Source organism: Tachyglossus aculeatus, chromosome 16, assembly GCF_015852505.1.
Source record: "Tachyglossus aculeatus isolate mTacAcu1 chromosome 16, mTacAcu1.pri, whole genome shotgun sequence".
Classification (NCBI taxonomy): Eukaryota; Metazoa; Chordata; class Mammalia; order Monotremata; family Tachyglossidae; genus Tachyglossus; species Tachyglossus aculeatus.
In genome coordinates, this window is record NC_052081.1 from 23,025,895 (window position 1) to 23,051,634 (window position 25,740).

The 25,740-nt window shown below is 44.7% G+C and overlaps 1 protein-coding gene and 1 non-coding gene across 4 annotated transcripts in view; both read right to left on the minus strand.

Moving 5' to 3' along the window:
- Positions 1-25,740, minus strand: part of TACC2 (transforming acidic coiled-coil containing protein 2) — a 316,371-nt gene that overhangs the window by 105,112 nt on the left and 185,519 nt on the right. The window lies entirely within an intron of this gene.
- TRNAV-CAC lies at positions 22,176-22,248 on the minus strand. Its single transcript has one exon. It is a non-coding gene; the product is annotated as a tRNA-Val (tRNA).

Below are 25,740 nucleotides of genomic sequence, written 5' to 3' on the forward strand. Positions count from 1 at the left end.
TGTCCTTGGGTCATTGATAGTGAGAAGGCCAGTGATTAGGAAAACCCTGAGAAGATGGTTAAATTATCCTTGGGTCTTTGAGCATATCACTTACGGGCAAAATTCATCATCTAATAGCAGAATGGAATCACAAACAATGAAGTCCGAGAACAAAGTCTGAGAACAAAGGCCATTGCCTAGTATTGAAGCTATGCTAACATCAATTGGGTTTATCCTCATTCCTGATTATCTTGCACCTTCCCCCACACTTAGTAATAATAATTATTAATAATAATTAGGTATTTGTTAAATTCTCACTATGTGCCAGGCATTGTACTAATCGCTGGGGTGGATACGAGCAAATTGGGTTGGATACAGTCCCTATGCCACGTTGGGGTTCACAGCCTCAATCCCCATTTTACTTATGAGGTAACTGAGGCACAGAGAAGTGAAGTGACTTGTCCAAGGTCACAGAGCAAACAAGTGACAGAGCCTGGATTAGAACCTATGACTTCTGACTCCCAAGCCCATGCTCTAGCCACTAGGCCATGTGCTTACCACACAGTAATGCTTAACAGATGGCACAATTACTATTATTTTCCCTGAATTTCTTCTGAAATTCTCCTAACTACTGAATTGAAGCTATACTCACAGCCACACAGCTCCACTGGGTAGGACTTGTAAGAGTCCCAGACTTGTAAGAAGAGAAGATGACCGTGGGATTCCCAAGAAGCTGCTGCATGGGCAACTGAAACCGGGCACAGGTAAGCCAGGATGGCCGAGCACACAATTTAAAGATACAGTAGAGTGCCATTTCAAAAAAGGCAGTTTAACAGCAGACTGTTGGAAGAAAACTGTTGTCAACAAAATAGCCTGATGAACCAGACTACTGAATTTCTCCTAGCAGAGAAACAAGGCTTTATAGTTAAGCATTTCCCAGAAATCAGTGTTCCCAGCTGTGCTTCAATGTGGAGCAGATTGCACTGCATTTAAGATTTCTTATGTTCCTTTAAATTCATGGCAGCTGGCTAGATGCTATGCAGCATTCACAAAAAGATACTTCTGCCCTAGTAATTCTGATAATAATGGTATTAAGTGTTTTCTACATGTCAAGCACCTCACTAAGTGCTGGTATTGCTACAAGATAATCAATTCTATCACAAGCATTTTAAGACTGAATAATGTGCTTCTGTAGTATGTTTCATTTCATTCAGAAGACAAAACTATGGGCAATGAGAAGCAGCATGGCTCAGTGGAAAGGGCACGAGCTTTGGAGTCAGGGGTCATGGGTTCAAATCCCAGCTCTGCCAATTGTAAGCTGTGTGACTTTGGGCAAGTCACTTAACTTCTCTGTGCCTCAGTTACCTCATCTGTAAAATGGGGACTAAGACTGTGAGCCCCCTGTGGTACAACCTGATCACCCTGTAACCTCCCTGGTTCTTAGATCAGTGCTTTGCACATAGTACGTGCTTAATAAATGCCATCATTATTATCCATGAATGGATCATGGGAGGTAGTGTGGCCTAGTGTAAAGAGCACAGGTCCGGGAATCAGAGGACCTGTGTTCTAATCCCAGCCCTGGCACTTGCCTTCTGTGTGACTTTGGACAAGTCACTTGACTTCTCTGTGCTTCAGCTTCTTCACTTGTGAAGTGAGAATACCTTCTCCTCTCCCCTTTAGACTCAGAGTCTCATGCGGGACAGGGATTGTATCTGACTTACATATACTGCATCTATCACAGTGCTTGACACATAACTAGCACTTCACAAATGCCACAATTATTACTGTTATGAGTGGGAGTGGTAGCAAAGGATTACATGTGACTGACTGAAGTGTGCAGTTTACACCTCCCCTAAACTACGGATTAAATTTAATGTCCTTTGGCATATCTCTTCCTGTGATCACAGGTTAGTCAGACAAATAGGCTCCAAACTAAGACCAAATGTTGACACACCTACAGAGGGTTAGGTGAGATGTCTTGTAAGAGCAGAAGACAATAGAACTGTAATTGGTCGACTAGTGCCATTATGTGGAAGATGCTTGGTGTAACTATCAACAAGCCTATTATAAAGGGTGGAGGAAAATGACCGTCGCTGCTGCTCACTATTATCTGAAGGGATGACAAAGACAGCCTGGGCTGGAGGAGACCATTTTGCCGCGGATGCCCACATTAGTCTTGGCCCATACTTGGACTGAATGCCGATGGAGATTAATCATCCTGTGGAAAGAAATTTTCAAAGACCCTGGGTTGTAGGGCTTAAATGGTGTCAGACATCTCATCACCCCTGGGTTGGAGGCTTAACAGAAGCAGGATCCTTTACTATTAATGTTTTCTTTCATTCTTTCATTCAATTGTATTTATTGAGCACTTACTGTGTGCTGACCACTGTACTAAGCGCTTGGAAAGTACAATTCAGCAATAAAGAGGGACAATCCATGCCCACACCAGGCTCAGTCTAGAAGGGGGGAGACAGACATCAAAACAAGTAAACAGGTATCAATACATATAAATGGAATTACAGATATATACTTGTATACATAAGTGCTGTTGGGCAGAGAGAGAGAGGGGTAGAGCAAAGGGAGAGAGTCAAGGTGATGCAGAATGCGGGGGTAGCTGAGGAAAAGGGGGGCTTAGTCTGGGAAGGCCTCTTTGGAGGAGGTGAGCCTTCAGTAGGGCTTTGATGGGGGGAAGAGTGATGGGTAGATTTAAGGAGGGAGGGCATTCCAAGACAGAGGTAGGACATAGGCCAGGGGGCGATGGCAAGACAGGCGAGAATGAGGCACAGTGAGAAGGTTAGAATCAGAGGGGTGGAGTGTGCAGGTTGAGATGTAAAAGGAGAGAAGGGAGATGAGGTAAGAAGGGGCAAGCTGATGGACAGCTTTGAAGCCAATAGTGAGGAGTTTTTGTTTGATATGGAAGTTGACAGGCAACCACTGGAGATTTTTGAGGAGAAAAGTGACATATCCAAAACATTTCTGTAGAAAGATAATCCAGGCATGAGAGTTTTGTATGGACTGAAATGGGGGAAGACAGGAGGTTGGGAGGTCAGAAAAGAGGCTGATGCAGTAATTCACTCAGGATAGGATGATTGATTGTACTAAGGTAGTAGCGGTTTGGATGGAGAGCAAAGGGTGGTTCTTGGTGATGTTGTGAAGGTGAGGCCGGTAGGCTTTGGTGATGGATTGGATATGGGGGGTGAATCTGTATGCTAATAAATATTTTCATACTGTGATGCTGAATATCGTGGTTTATTCTGTTGGTAAAGCTAAGTCACAAACCTCCCCCGTCCCTAACTGGCTATAATGGGACGTAATCAATCAATCAATCATATTTATTGAGCACTTACTGTGTGCAGAGCACTGTACTAAGCGCTTGGGAAGTACAAATGCTGACACACAATTCCCTGCTATGTTTACAAAAAGATTGTCCCCTACTGTGCAGCTGCATTTTCTTGTTTTCAATCTCTGTCACTAGTTTTAAATCTGCCTTAGCTTCACCATCGTCCCAAATAATCTTCTTCAAGACATTAATCCCTCTCCAGATTGCTGCATGTCAGGCTATTTTGTTGGCTACAGTTTTCTTCCAACAGAATGCTGCTAAACTACCTTGTCTGAGGTGGAATTCCACTGTATATTTAAATTGTGTGCTTGGCCATCCTGGCTTACCTGGGCCCAGTTTCAGTTGCCCACAGAGCAGCTTCTTGGGAGTTGCACTATCATCTCCTCTTCCTACAAGTCCCACAGAGTGTAGCTATGTGGATGTGAGCACTGCTTCAATGCTAGTGAGCTGACTGTTCTAGGGTCTCGTTATTGGTCTAGGGTTATTCTCACCCTGCCATCTGGTGTTGAGTTTGGCTCAGCAATGATGCTGATGAAATTGTTCAAGATGCAGAACGTTTTCTGGAGTAGGCTCAGGTCAGAGAAAATACAAGAGAGGAAGCTCTCTTTCCTAAGTAAAAGATGCCCAAAACCATGTGCACAGCCACACATTTAAAAACAACGAGACCCAGATGAAAAGACTTCATCTAGTCACCAGCAGGGGGCACAGAGTATGAGTCTGGAAATGTGCCTGGAAAACTGCAGCACTGTAGGAGAAGGACGATGTACAGGGAAGGAGGCATGGAGGTTCACAGGAGCCCTGGGAATTCAGAGGACTGGAAATAATTTTAGGGGAAATTTATTTTTTGTATCCAGGACACGAGCATGGGTGGTAACATGGCCCATTAGAAAGAGCACAGACTGGATCCCCCACTTGCTTGTTTCGTGGCCTTGAGGCAGTGGGTAGGTCACTTAACTTCTCTATGCCTCAGTTTTTTCATCGGCAAAATGGGGATACATTCACTCATTCGTTCAATCATATTTATTGAGTGCTTACTGTAGTAGTAAAATAATAATAATAATAATAATAATAATAATAATAATGGCATTTGTTAAGCATTCACTATGTGCCAGGCATTGTACTAAGTGCTGGGGTGCATGCAAGCAAATCAGATTGGACACAGTCCCTGTCCCACATGGGGCTCACAATCTCAATTCCCATTTTACAGATGAGGTTAACTGAAGCCCAGAGAAGTAAAGTGATTTGCCCAAGGTTATACAGCAGACAAATGGCAAAGCTGGGATTAGAACCCATGACCTTCTGACTCTCAGGTCCATTCTCTACCCACTATACCATGCTGCTTCTATTGTGCGCACAGCACTGTACTAACCCCTTGGGAGAGTACAATATAACAATAAGCAAACACATTCCCTGCCCACAATGAACTTACAGTCTAGAAGGGGAGACAGGCATTAATATAAATAAATAAATTACAGGTGTGTACATAAGTGCTGTGGGGCTGGGAGGGAGGATGAATTAAGGGAGCAAGTCAGGGTGACACAGAAGGGAATGGAAGAAGAGGAAAGGAGGGCTTAGTTAGGGAAGGCCTCTTGGAGATGTGCTTTCAGTAAGGCTTTGAAGTCGGGGAGAGTAATTGTCTATAGGATTTAAGCTCATTGTGGAGAGGGAATGTGTCTGTTTATTATTGTATTGTAATAATAATAATGGTATTTGTTAAGCACTTACTATGTGCCAAGCACTGTTCTAAGCACTGGGGGCAGGGGGGTACAAGGTAATCAGGTTGTACCATGTTGGGCTCACAGTCCCCATTTTACAGATGAGGCAACTGAGGCACAGAGAAGTTAAGTGACTTGCCCACAGTCACACATCTGACAAGTGGAGGAGCCAGGATTAGAACCTATTACCTCTGACTCCCAAACCTGTGCTCTTTCCACTGAGCCACGCTGCTTTTACAGTGTTCTACACACAGTAGGCACTCAAATATGACTGAATGAATAAATGAATGAATTTGAGGAGGGAGGGCATTCCAGGCCAGAGGAAGGACGTGGGCAAGGGGTCAACAGTGAAATAGACGAGATTGAGGAACAGTAGGAAGGTTAGCATTAGAGGAGCAAAGTGTGTGGGCTGGGTTGTAGTAGGATAGTAGCAAGGTGAGGTAAGAGGAGGCAAGGTGATTGAATGCTTTAGAGCCAATGGTGAGGAGTTTTTGTTTGATGTGGAGGTGGATGGGCAACTACTGGAGTTTCTTGAGAAATGGGGTACCAGAATGTTTCTGTACAAAAATGATCTGGGCATCAAAGTATTTACTGGAATGAGGAGAGATGGGAGGCTGCGAGGTCGGCAAGGAGGCTGATAAAGTAATCAAGTAATAAATACCTGTTTTTCTTCCCCATTGTATTGTGAGGCCCATATAGAGCAGAGACTTTCCCAGAGTAACTGCTTAACAAATGCCAAAATTATGATTGTGATGATTAGATGAGTCCATTTAATCCTAATTGCAGCCCTAGAAGATGTGCAGCTGTACCATGTAACACTGATGGTTTGAGGAAGCCATGAATAAAATGAATTGGCTCCTGGCTCCTTACAAAACAACTTGGTTTTGCATTTCAGAATGCCTGTCTTTTAGCTAGCTCTGGAAGACATCTCAAGAGAAAGTAAAAGAGGAAACAAATTAGGCTGGATTTTAATCTTCCCTCTCTTTGGCCCACTGATATGAACGATCTGTGTTAAGCTGCCTTCTGTCCATTGATGGCTGTAATTTTAGTTGGTTATTCTAAAGGAAATTCTCAATAATTTCATTAAAATGAAGACCTATTGACAGTACAATTGAAATGAATGCAACAAGGACATGTGATGGGCTTAAACTGCATCATGAGAGAGTAAGGTTAAGCAAGAGTAAGGACACAGAAATGAGCTAAAGATCCTTTTTCCTCTCTAGAGAAGCTTAAAAAGTGGATAGGCACCACATGGCTGGATTATTTGGATGTCAGCAGGCATATGAATGAACTAGTGGAAATTTCTGAGGATCAGTCCTCTCTACAGCCCCCGCTATTGCCAGGATGCCATGTGTAATTTCCATCTGGGGACTGATCAGGAAATGGTGTCAGCAGCCACAGTAATGACTGACTGGACTGTGCTCCTCTAAGTGGTAGGTGGTGTGTATTTCTGGTCATTGTTTCTGTTCGAGTCCCTCAGTCCACCCCTGAAACCAGCCCTCCCAAGCCTGGCCTCTACAGCCTGAGGATTCCCACCCAGAGGGGAAGGAGAGCAGTATAGTCTAGTGGATAGACCACGGGTCTGAGAGTCAGAAGGACCTGCATTCTAATACCAGCTCCACCACTCTTCTCCTGTGTGACCTTAATAATAATAATAATAATTGTGGTATTTGTTAAGTGCTTACTATGTGCCAGGCACTGTACTAAGCACTGGGGTGACTACAAGCAAATTGAGTTGGACACAGTCCCTGTAAAGTGATTTTCCCAAGGTTACACAGCAGACAAGTGGCAGAGCAGGGATAGTCACTTAACTTCTCTGTGCCTTAGTCACCTCATCTGTAAAATGGGGATTAAGACTGTGAGCCCTATGTGGGACAGGTACTGTGTCCAACTCAATTAACTTATATCTACTCCAGCACTTAGTACAGTGCCTGGGTCATAGTAAGCACTTAAATAACACAATGATGATGATGATGATTATGGAGCTGGATGGGCTCCTGGGAAAGAGAAAGCAACAATGGCTTCAGGAAGAAAACCAGGAGGAAAAGAGGTTGTGGGGGAGGGGAGGGGAGGCAGAGGCAAGGACAAGAACTGGGCCTAGAGGAATGAGGGGCTGGTCCATTTGGACAAAAGGAGTGTGGGGTGATGGCGCCTGAGGCAATGGGCTCCACAAGTGGCATTCTGACTTAAGACAGGGTGGGGCTCTGGACTGGAGAAGTCCAGGGGCTACTGACTCACAGAAAACAAAGGACAGGGGCAAAGTTCCAGCTAGAGGCTGCTTTCTTGTGCCAGGCTGAAGGCTTCCCTCTTGGGACAGAGGGGGCACCAGGGACTGAGATGGGGGAAGCAGCGAATCCTCAGCCTGTCAATAATGCTTGCTATGTGACCTCGAGCAAGTCACTTAAATTCTCCGGGCCTTAATATCCTCATCTGTAAAATTAAAATAACCTTTCTATAATAATAATAATATGGTGTTTATTAAGCACTTACTGTGTACCAAGTACTGTTTTAAGCACTGGGGTATATTCAAGTTAATCAGGTTGGAAACCGTCCCACAAGGGGCTCACATTTTACAGATGAGGTAACTGAGGTAAAGAAAAGTTAGGTGATTTGCCCAAGGTCAAACAGCAGACAGGTGGCAGAGATGGAATTAGAACCCAGGTCCTCTGACTCCTAAGCCCCATGCTCTTTCCACTAGGCAACACTGCTTCGTTTCTTACCTCAGGATTATGACAAGGATCAATCAATCAATCACTCCTTTTTCTTGACTTTATTTTTTATGAAGCACTGTACTACTACTAATAATAATAATTGTGGTGTTTGTTAAGCACTTACTGTGGCCCAGGCTAAGCACTGGGGTGGATACAAGCAATTTAGGTTAGAAAAAGCCCCTGTCCCATGTGAAGCTCACAGTCCCAATCGCCACTTTACAGGTGTGGTAACTGAGGCACAGAGAAGTGAAGTGACTTGCCCAAGGTCACACAGCAGAAAAATGGTAGAGCTGAGATTAGAACCTATGATCTTCTAACTCTCAGGCCCACGCTCTATGTGATGCTCTACTACGTGCTTGGGAAAATATAATACAATAGAGTAGGTAGACTCAACCCTAGTAGAATACAGGGATATTGTATCCTCCCAAGCTCTTAGTACAGTGCTCTGCACATAGTGAGTGCTCAATAAATACAATTAATTAATTTATTGGATAAAACAATGTGAATGATGTGAAAGCTGCTTACATATTTACTATATTGTTAAAATATTTAATAGCCATTAATATTTAATGGTTTCTACTGCAACTTCCATTGCTAGTGTTGCAGGCACTTACTATTCCAATATATGTGTGGTTTTTCAATCCCTGTACATAGTCCACTGATGATTCATGGTCAAAAATAATTTTCAGACAAATCTTTGGGTTTTTTTAGCCATAATATTTTCAGTCAATATTTTCATCAGGAATAGATTTCTGATTCTCTAACAGAAAATATACTATTACTCTTTCCCTCCTCTCCCCAAAACAGGCTGTAATTCAAAACAAATTTAATCAATTAACTCAATATTTGTCAGGAGGTCCTCCACAGGCAGGAGAGAGGAAAACAGAAAACAAGACCCTAGAACTGCTAGGATCTCCAGACTCTCTGAGTGGACTCTTGAGTTTCTCTCTGGCCACTTGAAGAACTCATTAAACACCCACTCTCCCCACTCCTAAAACATGGACCGCTAACACCGATGAGCATGTAGAATACAAAGCAATATATTTAACTTTGGTGTCTATCACATTATTTCTCACCCAGAGATGCAAGCTGATAATGCTTGTTACTTAATCCCAGAAAAGCATTTTATTTTTCATCTCGCTCCATCCCTTGAAAGATCACCTGAAATGAAGTGAACTTTGTAGTCTAATATTCAGCCATCTTATCATAAAATCAATCATATTCATTGAGCACTTATGGTGTGGAGAGCACTGAAATAAGTGCGTGGAAGAGCACACTACAACAGAGTTGGTAGACTTGTTCCCTGCCCACAATGAGCTTACAATCTAGAGGGGAAGACAGACATTAAATATAAATAAATAAAATTACAGATATGTATATAAGTGCTGTGGGGTTGAGGGAGGAGTGAATAAAAAATGCAAATCCAAGTGCAAGGGCAACACAGAATGGAGTGGGTGAAGAGGAAGTGAAGGCTTAAGGCCCTACTGAGAGCTCACCTCCTCCAGGAGGCCTTCCCAGAGTGAGCCCCTTCCTTCCTCTCCCCCTCGCCTCCATCCCCCCATCTTACCTCCTTCCCTTCCCCACAGCACCTGTATATATGTATATATGCCTGTACATATTTATTACTCTATTTATTTATTTTACGTGTACATTTCTATTCTATTTATTTTGTTAGTATGTTTGGTTTTGTTCTCTGTCTCCCCCTTACAGACTGTGAGCCCACTGTTGGGTAGGGACTGTCTCTATATGTTGCCATCTTGTACTCCCCAAGCGCTTAGTACAGTGCTCTGCACACCATAAGCGCTCAAAAAATACGATTGATTGATTGATTGCTTAGGGAAGTCTTCTTGGAAGAGATATGCTTTTAGTAAGGCTTTGAAGGTGGAGAGGATGATCACTGGTCAGATATGGAGAGGGAGGGTGCTCCAGGCCAGTGAAGGGTGTGGGTAAGAGGTCAGTGGCAAGATAGGTGAGATCGAGGTACAGTAAGTAGATAGGCATTAGAAGAATGAAAGGTGTGGTTTGGGTTGTAGTAGTAAATCCATGAAAAAAGGTAAGAAAGGGACAGGTGATTGAGTGCTTCAAAACCAATGGTAAGGAGTTACTGTTTGATGTGGAGGAGTGGGGAAACAGACTGAACATTTTAGTAGAAAAATGATCAGGCAGCAGAGTGAAGGATTGACTAGAAAGGGGAGAGCAGGAGGCAGGGAGGTCAACAAAGAGGCTGGTTTTATTTTAGTTTTTTTTTTTAATGACATTTGTTGAGCACTTAATATGTGCTGGGCACTTGAGTAGGTGCTTACGTACAAACACGCTAACCTGACTGAACACAGTTCATGTCCCACATGGGGCTCACAGTTTTAATCCCAATTTTACAGATGAGGTAACTGAGGCACAGATAAGTTAAGTGACTTGCCTGAGGTCATACACCTATTGTGGTGGAACCGGAATTAAACCCCGGGTCCTTCTGACTCCCAGGACTCTGCTCTATCCACTAGGTCATTCTGCTTCTCTAGTGCAGTTGCATTAGATGCGGTAATTAGAGCAGGATAGGATAAGTGCTTGGATTAATTTGGCAGCAGTTTAGATGGAGAGAAAAGGGAGTATTTTAGCAATGCTGTGAAGAGTGAACTAACAGGATTTGGTGACACTGAATATATGTGTTCAATGAGCGAGATGAATCAAAGATAACGGATAGCGCTATCTACAGTGATACGAAAGTCCGAGGGTTTGGGTGGAAAGATAAGGAGTTCTGTTTCGACGTGTTAAGTTTGAGGCATCAATCAATCAATCAATCAATGATATTTATTGAATGCTTACTGTGAGCAGACTACTGTACTAAGCACTTGGGAGAGTACAATGTAACAATATAACTGACCCATTCCCTGCCAGCCTCGAAGGGGAGACAGACAATAACATAAATAAATTAACTTTGGATATGCTCATAATGTTCATACCCAAGTACAGGTGTCATGAAGGCAGAAGGAAATGTGAGACTGCAAAGAAGGAGAGAAATCAGGGTTGAAGATGTAGATTTTGGAATCGTTCACATAGAGGTGGTAGTTGAAGCCATGGGAGCAAATGGGTTTCCCAAGGGAGTGGGTGTAGATGGAGAATAGAAGGGGACCCAGAAGTGAGCCTTAAGGGACTTTCACAGTTAGGGGGTGGAAGGCAGAGGAGGAGCCCATGAAAGAGATGGAGAATGTGTGGCCAGAGAGATAGGTTCAGAACCTGGAGAGGACATGTCAGTGAAGCCAAGATTGGATAATGTTTCCAGGAGAAGGGGTTGTTAGACAAAGTTGAAGGAAGCTGAGAGGTCAAGGAAGAGTAAGATGGAGTAGAGGCCATTGGGATAGCAAGAAGATCACTGATGACTTCTGGGAGGGCAGTTTTGGTGGAGTGAAGGGGGAGGGAGTCAAGGAGAGATCTGGAGGGGGTCAAGCTATGAGAACTGGAGGCAGCGAGTATAGAGAAGCTCAAGGAGTTTGGAAAGGAATGGTACGAGAGAGATGTAAATCCCCATACAATTTGGACTGGGTGAAACTGAGACTTGTCCTGAGACATCCCTGGATTCATTGGAGTTCTGAATACCTGTGGAAAACTTCTGCAGTGGGGAAATGTAAGCTTTTGAGGTCAAGAGCTGAGTTTCTGGAATGGCCTATGTAGAAGATCAGGATTCAGTCCCTTCATCCCTTTTCATCTCCATCATCTGTACTGCGGTATGTTTTCCTGACCCAGAAAAGTCTCTGCCTAGAAACTGTCCATTTCTACTTATTTCCAAATTTGCCCTTTCCCCCTTGTGGTACTTGTTATGTGTTTACTATGGAGTAAGCACTGTGCTTAGTCAGTACATTTATATAATTGAGTTTGATTGTCAGCCCTCCATGAGAAGGGTCTGTGTCTGATTTGATAATTTTACTTCTCCCCAGCCCTCAGTTCAGGGCCCTGCACACAGTAAGGTCTTAGCTAATGTCAGAACGATTACCATTATCATTAAGAATTTGTGTATGCTATATATTATTTATTTGTCTTGCCTTGGTTCAGAGACTAAATTCTTATCAGACAAGGACTGTGCCTACTCCTGCCTATTCTTGGGCTAGATATAGAAGGACCTGGTTTTGTCACTTGTCTGCTGTGTGATCTTGGGCGAGCCACTTAACTTCTCTGTGCCTCATTTACCTAATCTGTAAAATGGGGATTAAGATTGTGAACCCCATGTGGGACATGAACTGTGTCCAACCTGATTAGCTTGTATCTACTCCAGTGCTTAGAACAGTGTCTGGCCCATGGTAAGTGATTAACAAATACCATCAGAAAAAATACCACAATAATAATAATAATAATAATAATAATAATAATGGTATTTGTTAAGCATTTACTTTGTGCCAAGCACTGCTCTGATTGCTGGGGTAAATACAAGCTGATCAGATTGTCCCACGTGGGACTCACAGTCTTAATCCATCCTTCCCGTCTCACAAGCCCACAACCTTGGTGTCATCCTCGACTCCGTCCTCTCGTTCACCCCTCACATCCAAAACCTGCCGGTCTCACCTCTGCAACATTGCCAAGATCTGCCCTTTCCTCTCCATCCAAACCGCTACCATGCTTGTTCCAGCTCTCATCCTATCCTGTCTGGATTACTGTATCAGCCTCCTCTCCGTTCTCCCATCCTCCTGTCTCTCCCCTCTTCAATCCATACTTCACGCCGCTGCCCGGATTGTCTTTGTCCAGAAACGCTCTGGGTATGTTACTCCCCTCCTCAAAAATCTCCAATGGCTACCAATCAACCTATGCATCAGGCAGAAACTCCTCACCGTCGGCTTCAAGGCTGTCCATCACCTCGCCCCCTCCTACCTCACCTCCCTTCTCTCCTTCTACAGCCCAGCCCACACCCTCCGCTCCTCTGCCGCTAATCTCCTCACCATGTCTCGTTCTCACCTGTCCCGCCGTCGACCCCTGGCCCACGTCATCCCCCGGGCCTGGAATGCCCTCCCTCCGCACATCCGCCAAGCTAGCTCTCTTCCTCCCTTCAAGGCCCTACTGAGAGCTCACCTCCTCCAGGAGGCCTTCCCAGACTGAGCCCCCTCCTTTCTCTCCCCCTCCCCCCCTCCATCCCCCCCGCCTTACCTCCTTCCCTTCCCCACAGCACCTGTATATATGTATATATGTCTGTATGTATTTATTACTCTATTTGTTTGTTACTTGTACATATCTATTCTATTTATTTTATTTTGTTAATATGTTTTGTTTTGTTCTCTGTCTCCCCCTTCTAGACTATGAGCCCACTGTTGGGTAGGGACTGTCTCTATATGTTGCCAACTTGTACTTCCCAAGTGCTTAGTACAGTGCTCTGCACACAGTAAGCGCTCAATAAATACGATTGATGGAATAATCCTGGCTCCTCCACTTACCTGCTGTGTGACTTTGGGCAAGTTACTTAACTTCTCTGTGCCTCAGTTACCTCATCTGTAAAATGGGGATTAAGACTGTGAGCCCCCACATGGGACAACCTCATTAGCTTGTATCTACCCAGTGCTTAGAACAGTGCTTGGCACATAGTAAGCACTTAACAAATACCATCATTATTATTAGTAGTATTACAGTATAACAGTGTCTGTAGATACGGTCCTGGCCCCAAGAGTTTACAGTCTAGAGGGGGAGACATACATTATAATAAATTAGGTATATATGTAAGTGCTGTGGAACTGAGGGCAGGGTACAATTTGGATGAATATCAAGTGAACCTAGTTAGAATGTAAGCTCCTCTAGAGCAGGAAACATATTACTTCTTGTTTGTACTTTCAATGCTTTTAGCACCGTGTATTTCATGTATTGGATGCACAGTCAATCCCATTAATACTGCAACTACTATTACTACTTGGCTACTACCAATCAATCAATCATATTTATTGAGCACTTACTGCATGCAGAGCACTGAACTAAGTGCTTGGGAGAGTACAGTATAACAATATAACTGTGCTCGTATGCACGTTCCCTGCCCACACTAACTTTACAATCTAGAGGGAGATGGTAATCTACTATTACTACTAGAGAATTTCCTTTCTCTGTAGAAGCTGTCTGATGAATGGGCTGTCACCGTAGACATTCCCAACTCTCTGCCAAGCCACTCTGCCTCCTGATTGCCCCTCAACTCCTTCCCTCCCTCTAATAGTAAGCAAAAACATAATCACTTCCAGGAATTAGGAAACAATTCCTTGATCCAAGAAATCCACAGGGACACTAGACACGCTTTTAACTCAGAGATGCATCCATATTTAATGGCTTAGTTTCGTGACCTTAATCATGGCCACTGCACAGAGAGCCAACCTGAAGGCAGCCAGTGAAGCCTGGACAAAATATCAACTAAAGCAGATAAACAACGTTGGCGGCATACACTGAGAATATGAAGAGTTTCTCTTGTTAAACACACACACACACACACACACACACACACACACACACACACACACACACACACACACACATATTATCTGGGAGGTGTACTGAGAGAGAAAAAAAATAAACTTTTGTTCAGTTACATCAAGCTATCATCCTTTCTTTGACCCTTAAATTTCCTGTTCTCTATTCTTGGCCTGACGTGATCTGTCAATGATGAACTGGAGGCCATTCACTCACTTTACCCTTATATTGATTGTTGTTCCTGGAAATCAGAACATCCCTTCCACTTGCAGGTTTGTTCATTTTGCAAAATTGCAGGTTCAAAAACCTCCCCTGAGGTCTTGATCAGCCTGCAACAGTAAGGCTTGAGTAACTCAGTTTCATACCCACAGGCTTGTTTTTCCAGTATTGTGTGAATGGGTTTTAATTTAAAAAATGCATGTAGCTTTGTTTTTCCAGAGGAAAAATCCAAGTTCTTCTGCATTTCACCTCTGTTCCTTGAACAACTGAATATTTGACATGGAAGTGTTCTCTTCACTTCTTTGCAAGAAAAGAAAATGCAAATGAATTGCTATAAATACTAAGTATCTTGCTGGTGTAGGCAAAACAAGGCTTTAATTTTCCCCTCAAGTTATGGGCATCCAGCCTTGTAGATAGTAATGCAGATAGACTTGGTGAAAAGGATCTGAGGTGTCCATATATAGAAATGAATTCTATGTGATTGAACACAGTGTTTAACCAACAGAAGGGAAAGCAAGATCTCAAAAGCACATCATCCATCTTATCTGGAGCAGGAAAGTGAGAGTGAATTTATGAGAATGAGAGGAAGAAGCAGTGTTCCCTTGTGGATAGAGCATGGGCCTGGGAATCAGAAGGACCTGGATTCTAATCCCAGCTCTGCCACATGTCTGCTATGTGACATTAGGAGAGTCACTTCACTTCACTTCTCTGGGCCTTAGTTATCTTATCTGTAAAATGGAGAGCTTTAAAGCCAATAGAGAGTTTTGGTTTGATACGGAGGTGGATAGGCAACCACTGGAGATTCTTGAGGAGGGGAGTGAAATATCCTGACAGAATAGGAGGAGGGGTGACAGAATAGAGTCTGTTATGTTTCTTTGGTGACTTTGGAGAGAGTGATCTCAGTGAAATGAAGAGAGTAGAAACTGGAACATTCAGGATCAAGAAGAGTTGGATGAGAGGAAATGGAGGCAGCAGATGTATACAACCTGTTCAAGAAGTTTGTACAAGGATGGGAGGAGGAGGCAGAGACAATAGGAAGTTGGTTTAGTGGGATCCAGGCGAGGTTATTTTACAGTAAGGTGGGGCATGAGCATGTTGAGGAGAGTCAATCAGTCAGTTGTATTTATTGAGTGTTGACTGTGTGCAGGGCACTATACCAAGTGCTTGGGAGAGTACAATGTAACAAAAAACAGACACATTCCCTGCCCACAGTGAGCTTACAGTCTAGAGGAGCAGCATGGTTTAGTGGATAGAGCACGAGCTTGGGAATCAGAAGATCATTGGTTCTAATCCTAACTCTGCCACTTGTCTTCTTGTGACCTTGGGTAAGTCACTTCTCTTCTCTGTGCCTCAGTTAACTCATCTGTAAAATGGGGATTGAGACTGTGAGCTCCATGAGGGACAAGGACTGTGTCCAACCTGATTTGCTTGTATCCACCCAAGTGCTTAATACCACAGTTATTATCACTATAAGATGGGGAAACAACCATTGATAGAAATAAATAAATTATAAATATGTACATAGTGCTGTGGGACTGGGAGGGGGGATGAATAAAAAGGGGCAAGTCAGGTTGATGCAGAAGGGAGTGGGAGAAGAGGAAAGGAGGGCTTAGGCGGGGAAGGCCTCTTGGAGGAAATGTGCCTTCATTAAGGCTTTGAAGGAGGGGAGAGTAATTGTCTGTAGGATATGAGAAGGGAAGGCATTCCAGGCCAGAGGCAGGATGTGAGTGAGAGTTCAGTGGCGAGATATATGAGATCGAGGTAGTAATAATGATAATTGTGGTATTTGTTAAGCACTTACTATGTGCCAGACACTGTACTAAGTGCTGGGATGGATACAAGTAAATTGGGTAGGGTACAGTCCCTGTCCCAGTTGGGGCTCACAGTCTCAATCCCCATTTTACAGATGAGGTAACTGAGGCACAGATAAGTGAAGTGAATTGCCCAAGGTCACACAGCAGACAAGTGGCAGAGACAGGATTAGAACCCATGACCTTCTGACTTCCAGGCCCATCCACTACGCCACCTTGCTTCTCACTGAGAAGGTTAGCATTTGAGGAGCAAAGTGTGTGCGCTGGGTTGTAGGAGGAGAGTAATGAGGTGAGGTAGAGGGGGGCAAGGTAATTGAGTGGTTTAAAGCTAATGGTGAGGAGTTTCTGTTTATGCCGAAGTGGATGGGCAACCAACCACTGTAATCTGACTTACAGATTAGGTAAATGAGGCACAGAGAAGTAAAGTGGCTAGCCCAAGATCACACAGCAGACAAGTGGCAAAACCAGGTCCTTCTATATCTAGCCCAAGAATAGGCAGGAGTAGGCACAGTCCTTGCCTGATAAGAATTTAGTCTCTGAACCAAGGCAAGACAAATAAATAATATATAGCATACACAAATTCTTGATGATAATGGTAATCGTTCTGACATTAGCTAAGACCTTAATGTGTGCAGGGCTCTGAACTGAGGGCTGGGGAGAAGTAAAATTATCAAATCAGACACAGACCCTTCTCATGGAGGGCTGACAATCAAACTCAATTATATAAATTAATCCATAGTAAACACATAACAAGTACCACAAGGGGGAAAGGGCAAATTTGGAAATAAGTAGAAATGGACAGTTTCTAGGCAGAGACTTTTCTGGGTCAGGAAAACGTACCACAGCATAGATGATGGAGATGAAAGGGGATGAAGAGACTGAATCCTGATCTTCTACATAGGCCATTCCAGAAACTCATCTCTTGACCTCAAAACTTACATTTCCCCACTGCAGAAGTTTTCTCTGAAGTGGGGAGAAACAAGAGGATGGGAGATCGGAGAGGAGGCTGATACAGTAGTCCAGACGGGATAGGATGAGAGCTTGAACGAGCAGGGTAGCGGTTTGGATGGAGAGGAAAGGGCGGATCTTGGCAATGTTGCGGAGCTGAGACCGGCAGGTTTTGGTGATGGCTTGGATGTGAGGGGTGAACGAGAGAGCCGAGTCGAGGATGACACTAAGGTTGCAGGCTTGTGAGACGGGAAGGATGGTAGTGCCGTCAACAGTGATGGGAAAGTCAGGGAGAGGGCAGGGTTTGGGAGGGAAGACAAGGAGTTCAGTCTTGGACATGTTGAGTTTTAGGTGGCGGGCAGACATCCAGATGGAGATGTCCTGAAGGCAGGAGGAGATGCGAGCCTGGAGGGAGGGGGAGAGAGCAGGGGCAGAGATGTAGATTTGGGTGTCATCAGCGTAGAGATGATAGCTGAAGCCATGGGAGTGAATGAGTTCACCAAGGGAGTGAGTGTAGATCGACAACAGAAGGTGATCAAGAAATGAAACTTAAGGAACCCCCACAGTAAGGGGATGGGAGGAGGAGCCTGCAAAAGAGACTGAGAATGAATGACCAGAGAGATAAGAGGAGAACCAGGAGAGGACAGAGTCTGTGAAGCCAAGGTCGGATAGCGTGTTGAGGAGAAGGGGGTGGTCCACAGTGTCGAAGGCAGCTGAGAGGTCGAGGAGGATTAGGATAGAGTATGAGCCGTTGGATTTGGAAAGCAGGAGGTCATTGGTGACCTTTGAGAGGGCAGTTTCCGTGGAATGTAGGGGATGGAAGCCAGACTGGAGGGGTTCGAGGAGAGAGTTGATGTTGAGGAATTCGAGGCAGCGCGTGTAGATGACTCGTTCAAGGAGTTTGGAAAGGAATGGTAGGAGGGAGATGGGATGATAACTAGAAGGTGAGGTGGGATCAAAAGAGAGTTTTTTTAGGATGGGAGAGACATGGGCATGTTTGAAGGCAGAGGGGAACGAACCAGTGGAGAGTGAGCGGTTGAAGATGGAAGTTAAGGAGGGGAGAAGGGATGGAGCAAGAGATTTCATGAGATGAGAGGGAATGGGACCCATGACCTCTGACTCCCAAGCCTGTGCTCTTTCCACTAAGCCATGCTGCTTCCCCTCATTCCCCTTGCTTCCTAAGTGCTTAATGCAGTGTTCTGCACACAAGAAGGACTCAAAAATAATGATAAATAACATTGGTTGATTGGGAGACAGATGTAAACGTATTTTACAAACAAAATAGGTAAAATAATAACTGAAGATACAATTGAGAAAGCAGGTTATATACATAATCCAAGCTTGGCTTCACTGACATTGCTAACTCCTGGTTCTTCTATCTCTCTAGCCACTCATTCGCAGTCTCTTTTATGGGCTCCTCCTCTCTGCCTCCCATCCCCTAAATATGGAAGTCTCTCAAGGCTCACTTCTTGGTCCCCTTCAGTTTTTAATCAATCAATCACTGATATTTATTAAGCACTTACTGTGTGCAGAGCACTGTCCTAAGCACTTGGGAGAGGACAACACAATAACAGGCACATGCTATGCCCACAACAAGCTCCATCTACACCCACTCCTTTGCCGAACCCACTCATTCCTATGGCTTCATCTACCATCTCTATGAGATGATTCCCAAATCTACATCTCCAGTCCTTATCTCACTCCTTCTCTGCAGTCTCACGTTTCCTTCAGCCTTCAGGAGATCTCTACTCAGATGTCCTGCCAATAAGTCCAAAACAGAACTCAATCTCCCACCCAAACTTCATCCTCCTCCTGATTTTCCCAACACTGTAGACAGCACTATGAATTTATCTGTCTCACAAGCCTGATGGCATTATCCTGGACTCATCTCTCATTCAACCCACATATTCAATGTCACCAAATCCCACAGGCTCAACCTTCACAAAATTTGCTCCTTCCTCTCCAACAAAAAGTGCTAGCATATCAAAGCACGTACTTTTATCCCATCTTCATTACTGCATCAACTTCCTTGCTGATCTCCCCCTGAATCTCCCCACTCCAGTCCATACTTCCCTCTTCTGCCTGGAACATTTTTCTATAAAAATGTTTATTCCATATTTCCCCACTCCTCAAGGACCTTCAGTGGTTGCCCATCCACCTTGCAACACACAGAAACTCCTTACCATCAGATTTAAAGCACTCATTTACCTTGCCCATGACCGTCTTACCTCACTGTGCTCCTATTACAACCCAGCCCACATACTGAGCTCCTCAAATACCAACCAGCTGACTGCACCTTGATCTTGTCTACCTCATCGTCCACTTTTCACCTACAACCTGCTTCTGGTGTGGAATGCTCTCCCTCTTCATAGCCAGCTGACGATCACTCAGAAGCAGCATGGACTAGCAGAAAGAGGACTGGCCTGGGAGTCAGAGGACCTGGGTTCTAATCCTAGCTCTGCCACTTGCCAGCTGTGTAACCTTGGGCAAGTCACTTAACTTCTCTTCATTCATTCATTCCATCACCATCATATTTATCGGGTAGTTACTGTGTGCAGATGATTCATTCATTCATTCATTCAATCATATTTATTGAGCGCTTACTGTGTGCAGGGCACTGTACTAAGCTCTTGGGAAGTACAAGTTGTCAACATATAGAGACGGTCCCTACCAAACAATGGGCTCACAGTCTAGAATGGGGAGACAGACAACAAAACAAAACACGTGGACAGGTGTCAAGTCACCAGAATAAATAGAAATGAAGCAAGATGCACATCATTAACAAAATAAATAGAAGAGTAAATATGTACAAGTAAAAGAAATAGAGTAATAAATCTGTACACATACATATACAGGTGCTGTGGGAGGGGAAGGAGGTAGGGCCAGGGGGATGGGGAGGAGGAGAGGAAAAAGGGGGCGCAGTCTGGGAAGGCCTCCTGGAGGAGGTGAGCTCTCAGTAGGGCTTTGAAGGGAGAAAGAGAGCTAGCTTGGCGGATGTGCAGAGGGAGGGCATTCCAGGCCAGGGGGAGGACACGGGCCAGAGGTTGACAGCGGGACAGGGGAGAACAAGGTACAGTGAGGAGGTTAGTGGCAGAGGAACAGAGGGTGTGGGCTGGGCTGTAGAAGGAGATAAGGAAGGTGAGGTAGGAGGGGGCGAGGCGATGGAGAGCCTTGAAGCCGAGAGTGAGGAGTTTTTGCTCAATGCATAGGTTGACTGGTAGCCACTGGAGATTTTTGAGGATGGGAGTAACATGCCCAGAGCGTTTCTGCACAAAGATGATCCGGGCAGCAGCGTGAAGTATAGAATGAAGCGGGGAGAGACAGGAGGATGGGAGATCAGAGAGGAGGCTGATGCAGTAATCCAGTCGGGATAGGACGAGAGATTGAACCAGCAAGGTAGCGGTTTGGATGGAGAGGAAAGGGCGGATCTTGGCAATGTTGCAGGGTGAGACCGGCAGGTTTTGGTGACGGATTGGATGTGAGCGGTGAGCGGGAGAGCGGAGTCGAGGATGACACCAAGTCTGCGGGCCTGTGAGACAGGAAGGATGGTAGTGCTGTCTACAGTGATGAGAAAGTCAGGGAGAGGGCAGGGTTTGGGAGGGAAGATAAGGAGTACAGTCTTGGACATATTGAGTTTTAGATGGCGGGCAGACATCCAGATGGAGATGTCCTGAAGGCAGGAGGAGACACGAGCCTGAACGGAGGGAGAGAGAGTAGGGGCAGAGATGTAGATTTGGATGTCATCAGCTTAGACATGATAGTTGAAGCCATGGGAGTGAATGAGTTCACTGAGGGAGTGAGTGTAGATAGAGAACAGACGGCAATCAAGAACTGACCCTTGAGGAAACCCTACAGGAAGAGGATGGGAGGGGGAGGAGGAGCCCACAAAGGAGACTGAGAGTGAACGGCTGGAGAGATAAGAGGAGAACCAGGAGAGGACGGAGTCTGTGAAGCCAAGGTTGGATAGTGTGTTGAGGAGAAGGGGGTGGTCCACAGTGTCGAAGGCAGCTGAGAGGTGGAGGAGGATTAGGATAGAGTAGGAGCTGTTGGATTTGGCAAGAAGGAGGTCATTGGTGACCTTTGAGAGGGCAGTTTTGGTGGAGTGTAGGGGACGGAAGCCAGATTGGAGGGGGTCAAGGAGAGAGTTGGTGTTGAGGAATTTGAGGCAGTGGGTGTAGAAGACTCATTCAAGGTTTTGGAAAGGAATGGTATGAGGGAGATAGGTCGGCAACTAGAAGGGGAGGTGGGGTCAAGAGAGGGTTTTTATAGGATGGGGGAGACCTGGGCATGTTTAAAGGCACTCTACTAAGCGCTTGGGAGAGTACAATGCAACAATAAATAGACACATTCCCTGCCCACAATGAGCCTACAGTATACGGTAATGTGGGGGAGACAGACAGCAATACAAATAAATAAATTACAGGTATGTGCATAAGTGCTGGGAGAGGGGAAGAACAAAGGGAGCAAGTCAGGACGACCAGAAGGGAGTGGAAGAAGAGGAAAGGAGTCTGGGAAGACCTCTTGGAGGAGATGTTTATTTATTTATTTATTTTATTTGTACATATTTATTCTATTTTATTTTGTTAATATGTTTTGTTTTGTAGTCTGTCTCCCGCTTCTAGACTGTGAGCCCGCTGTTGGGTAGGGACTGTCTCTATATGTTGCCAACTTGTACTTCCCAAGAGCTTAGTACAGTGCTCTGCACACAGTAAGCGCTCAATAAATATGATGAATGAATGAATACTAAGCGCTTGGAAAATACAATTCAGCAACAGAGACAGTCCCTACCCAACAGCGGGCTCACAAACTAGCACCACAGGAGTGGAGTGTGCGGGCTGGGCTGTAGAAGGAGAGAAGGGAGGTGAGGTAGGAGGAGGCAAGGGGATGGACTGCTTTGAAGCCAATAATGACAAGTTTTTGCTTGATACGGAGGTTGACAGGCAATTGGTCTGCTCATCTGCGGGCTTAAGATGGTGGAAACGTTGTTCCCGGGAACCCACGGGAGAGGAAAATTGAAAGTTTTAAAATGAGATGTTTCCGCCCGGTTTCAAACCGGGGACCTTTCGTGTGTGAGGCGAACATGATAACCACTACACTACGGAAACCCACGGGTACTACCTTCCACCACATCATCTGATTGCCACTGAACATAGCTAGACAAACAGATTATCCTTTACCAATCAAACACTGAATCTAGAATATTGATTATGTGATAGAGAACTGTACTAAGCTCTTGGAAAGTACAATACTACAACGCTGTGGATCTTTACATTGGTCTGAAATTTGATATCACACTGCCACCTCACTCTGTTCTAAGGAGGGTTCTAATCCCACCTCCGCTGCTTGTTTGCTGTGTGACCTTGGGCAAATCACTTAACTTCTCTGTGCTTCAGTTACCTCATTTGTAAAATGAGATCAAAAGTGTGATCCTTATGTGGGACAACCTGATTACCCTCTATCTATCCCAGCACTTAGATCAGTGCCTGGCACTTAACAAATACCATTATTATTATTATTATTATTATTATGTGCCGGCTGAAAAATTCCACTGACTCGTCTATCGTGACATCGTTGGTCCTTGTGCTTCCTAAGTAGAGGAATTCTGTGACGAAGTTTAGCTCTGGGTGGCCGATAGAAACTTTTGGTTGTGTGACTGTTGACCTATCACCTCTGTCCCCTTTAAATATATCTTGACTCCGTAAAGCCTGGCTTATCATTATTATTATTATTATTATTGCTTTTCAGGGCAGCAGGTTAGAACCCACTGACTTGACACCTGTGCACATGTTTTGTTTTGTTGCCTGTCTCCCCCTTCTAGACTGTGAGCCCGTCTCTATGTTGCCAACTTGTACTTCCCAAGCGCTTAGTCCAGTGCTCTGCACACAGTAATCGCTCAATAAATATGATTGAATGAATGAATGAATGTGCCTTCAATAAGGCTTTGAAGGACAGGAGAGTAACTGTCCGTCAGATTAGAGAGGAGGGAGAGTATTCCAGGCCAGAGGCAGGACTTCGGTGAGGGGTTGGCGGTGAGATCGAGCCACAGTGAGAAGGTTAGCATTAGGAGTGAAGTGTGTGGGCTGGGTTGTAGAAGGAGAATAGCATGGTGAGGTAGGAGGCGGCAAGATGGTGAAGTGCTTTAAAGCCAATGGTGAGCAGTTTTTGTTTGATGAGGAGGTGGATGGGCAACCACTGGAGTTTTCTGAGGAGCAGGGTGATATGTCCTGAACGGTTTTGTAGAAAAATGATCCGGGCAGCAGAGTGAAGTATGGACGGGAGTGGGGAGAAATAGGAGGTTGGGAAGTCAGCAAGGAGGCTGATGCAGTAATCCAGGCGGGATAGGATGAATGATTGTATTAATGTGGTAGCAGTTTGGATGGAGAGGAAAAGGAAAATTTTAGTGGTTGTGAAGGTGGGGCGGACAGGATTTGTTGATGGATTGAACATGTGGGTTGAATGACAGAGGAGATAAGGATAATGCCAAGGTTATGGCCTTATGAGACAGGAAGGATAGAGGTGCCATTTACACTAATGGGGAAGTCAGGGAGAGGGCAAGGTTTGGGTGGGAAAATAAGGAGCTCTGTTTTGGACATGTTGAGCTGGAGGTAACGGGAGGACATCTAAGTAGAGATGTTTTGAAGGCAAGAGAAAATGTGAGACTGCAGAGAGTGAGAGAGATCAGGGCTGTAGATGTAGATTTGGGTATCTGTGCCTCAGTTACCTCATCTGCAAAATGGGGATTAAGAGTGTGAGCCCTGTGTGGGACAAAGATTGTGTCCAACCCTAATATCTTATACCTACCACAGTGCTTAGTACAGTCCTGACACATAATACATGCTTACAAATACCATTAAAAAAATACTCTCCATAAGGCCTTCCCCAACTAAATCCTCATTTCCCATTCCCTTCTGTATCACTCAGATTTGCTCCTTTTTTCACCCTTCCCCCAGTCCCACAGCACTTACGCATGTATCTGTAATTTATTTATTTATATTAATGTCTGTATCCTCCTCTAGACAGTAACCTTGTTGTGGGCAGGTAACGTGTCTATCAACTCTGTTATACTGTACTCTCCCAAGTACTTAGTGCAGTGTTCTACACACAATAAGCACTCATTAACTATAATTGATTGGTAGAAATGACTGATAGTTGATTGGTAGAAATGACTGATGGGTTAATACAAGTTAAGGTGCAGAGGATTAATCAGGGAAGGGTTACAATTTGGTGGAACAGAACAGTGCTTTGTAAATGTCATTGACTGGTTGACTGATTGGAACAGTATAAGCAAGGGAACAGACATGAGAGAGTCCAGAGCAAGATAAACTTGGAAGATTAGCTTGGGAGGAATGAAGAAGACAAGTTGGGGAGAAATGGGTGAAGGGAGAAGATAAGGACATTACAATGAGCTGGTGGAGCGCCTTGAAGCTGGCTGTGAGGAGGTTTTGCTTGGGCACAGGGATATGGGATGTCATGGAGGGGTTTGAGGTGAGAAGAGATGTGGATTGAGCAACAATTCAGGATGATCTGTGAAGCAGCCTAAAGGCTAGATTGTAGCTGGGCAGAGGATACTGTCTGGGAGAACTGTCGGCCCTTACATGTGCATAGATCTCTGTTTCAAAATTATTAACCTATTTTTATCCTTTTAAATATTTTTCCCTTATTCATCTTTTCTCCCTCTTAGCCTGTGTTTTAAACTAAGTGGATCAGGTTCTTCTAAAGCAACTCCCAGTCTCTGTGGCTCTGAGTGCCTGCCTAAGTTACTGATAATCAACTCCTCTGGGCCCAGCAAAAATTCAGTCCCCAACCACCCTCAACAGAGGCTCCAGAACAGTGTCTCCTGCTATAGGACCCCATCACAGGTTTTCTATCTAGCTCCCAGAGACTGCTGCTAACCTCACCTGGCAAGCCAATGGGCTATGTTAGGAGCTGGGTAGAGAATGCAGGCTGCTTGACGTAATCTGTCACCTGTAATGGAAAACAAAACAAATCCCTGCCCTGCTGAGGTTCCAATAGGGCTTCTTCCTTTGCTTCTTTTTGTACGGTATTTAAGTCCTTACTATGTGCCAGGCACTGTACTAACTGCTGGAGTAGATATAAGCTAATCAGGTTGGACAAAGTCCACCTGCCACATGGGACTCACAGCCTTGTACAGATGAGGTAACTGAGGCACAGAGAAGTGAAATGATTTATCCATGGTCTCCCAGCACATAAGCAGCAGAGCCTGGATTAGAACCCAAGTCCTTCTGACTCCTTTGCTCTATCCATCAGGCCATGCTGCTTTTCTCCAGACCCTAAGCCAAAGGGAGAATTCCCAGGACAGTCTCTTGGTTTCTGAAGAGGCAGCTGAACTCTCGGCAGACTCAGGAACTGGGTATTTTGACAAACTAACTGGGCAGGCCATGCCCCAGAAATGGAAATGCCTCCCCTGCCCCTGCCTTCTTGGTTGGAATATATTATGAGAGGCAGAATGACCCTGTGGAAGGAGCATGGGCCTGGGGATCAGGAGATCTAACCCAGGCTCCATCACTTACCTGCTGTGTGATCTTGGGTAAGTCACTTCACTTATCTATGCATCAGTTACCTCATCTGTAAAATGG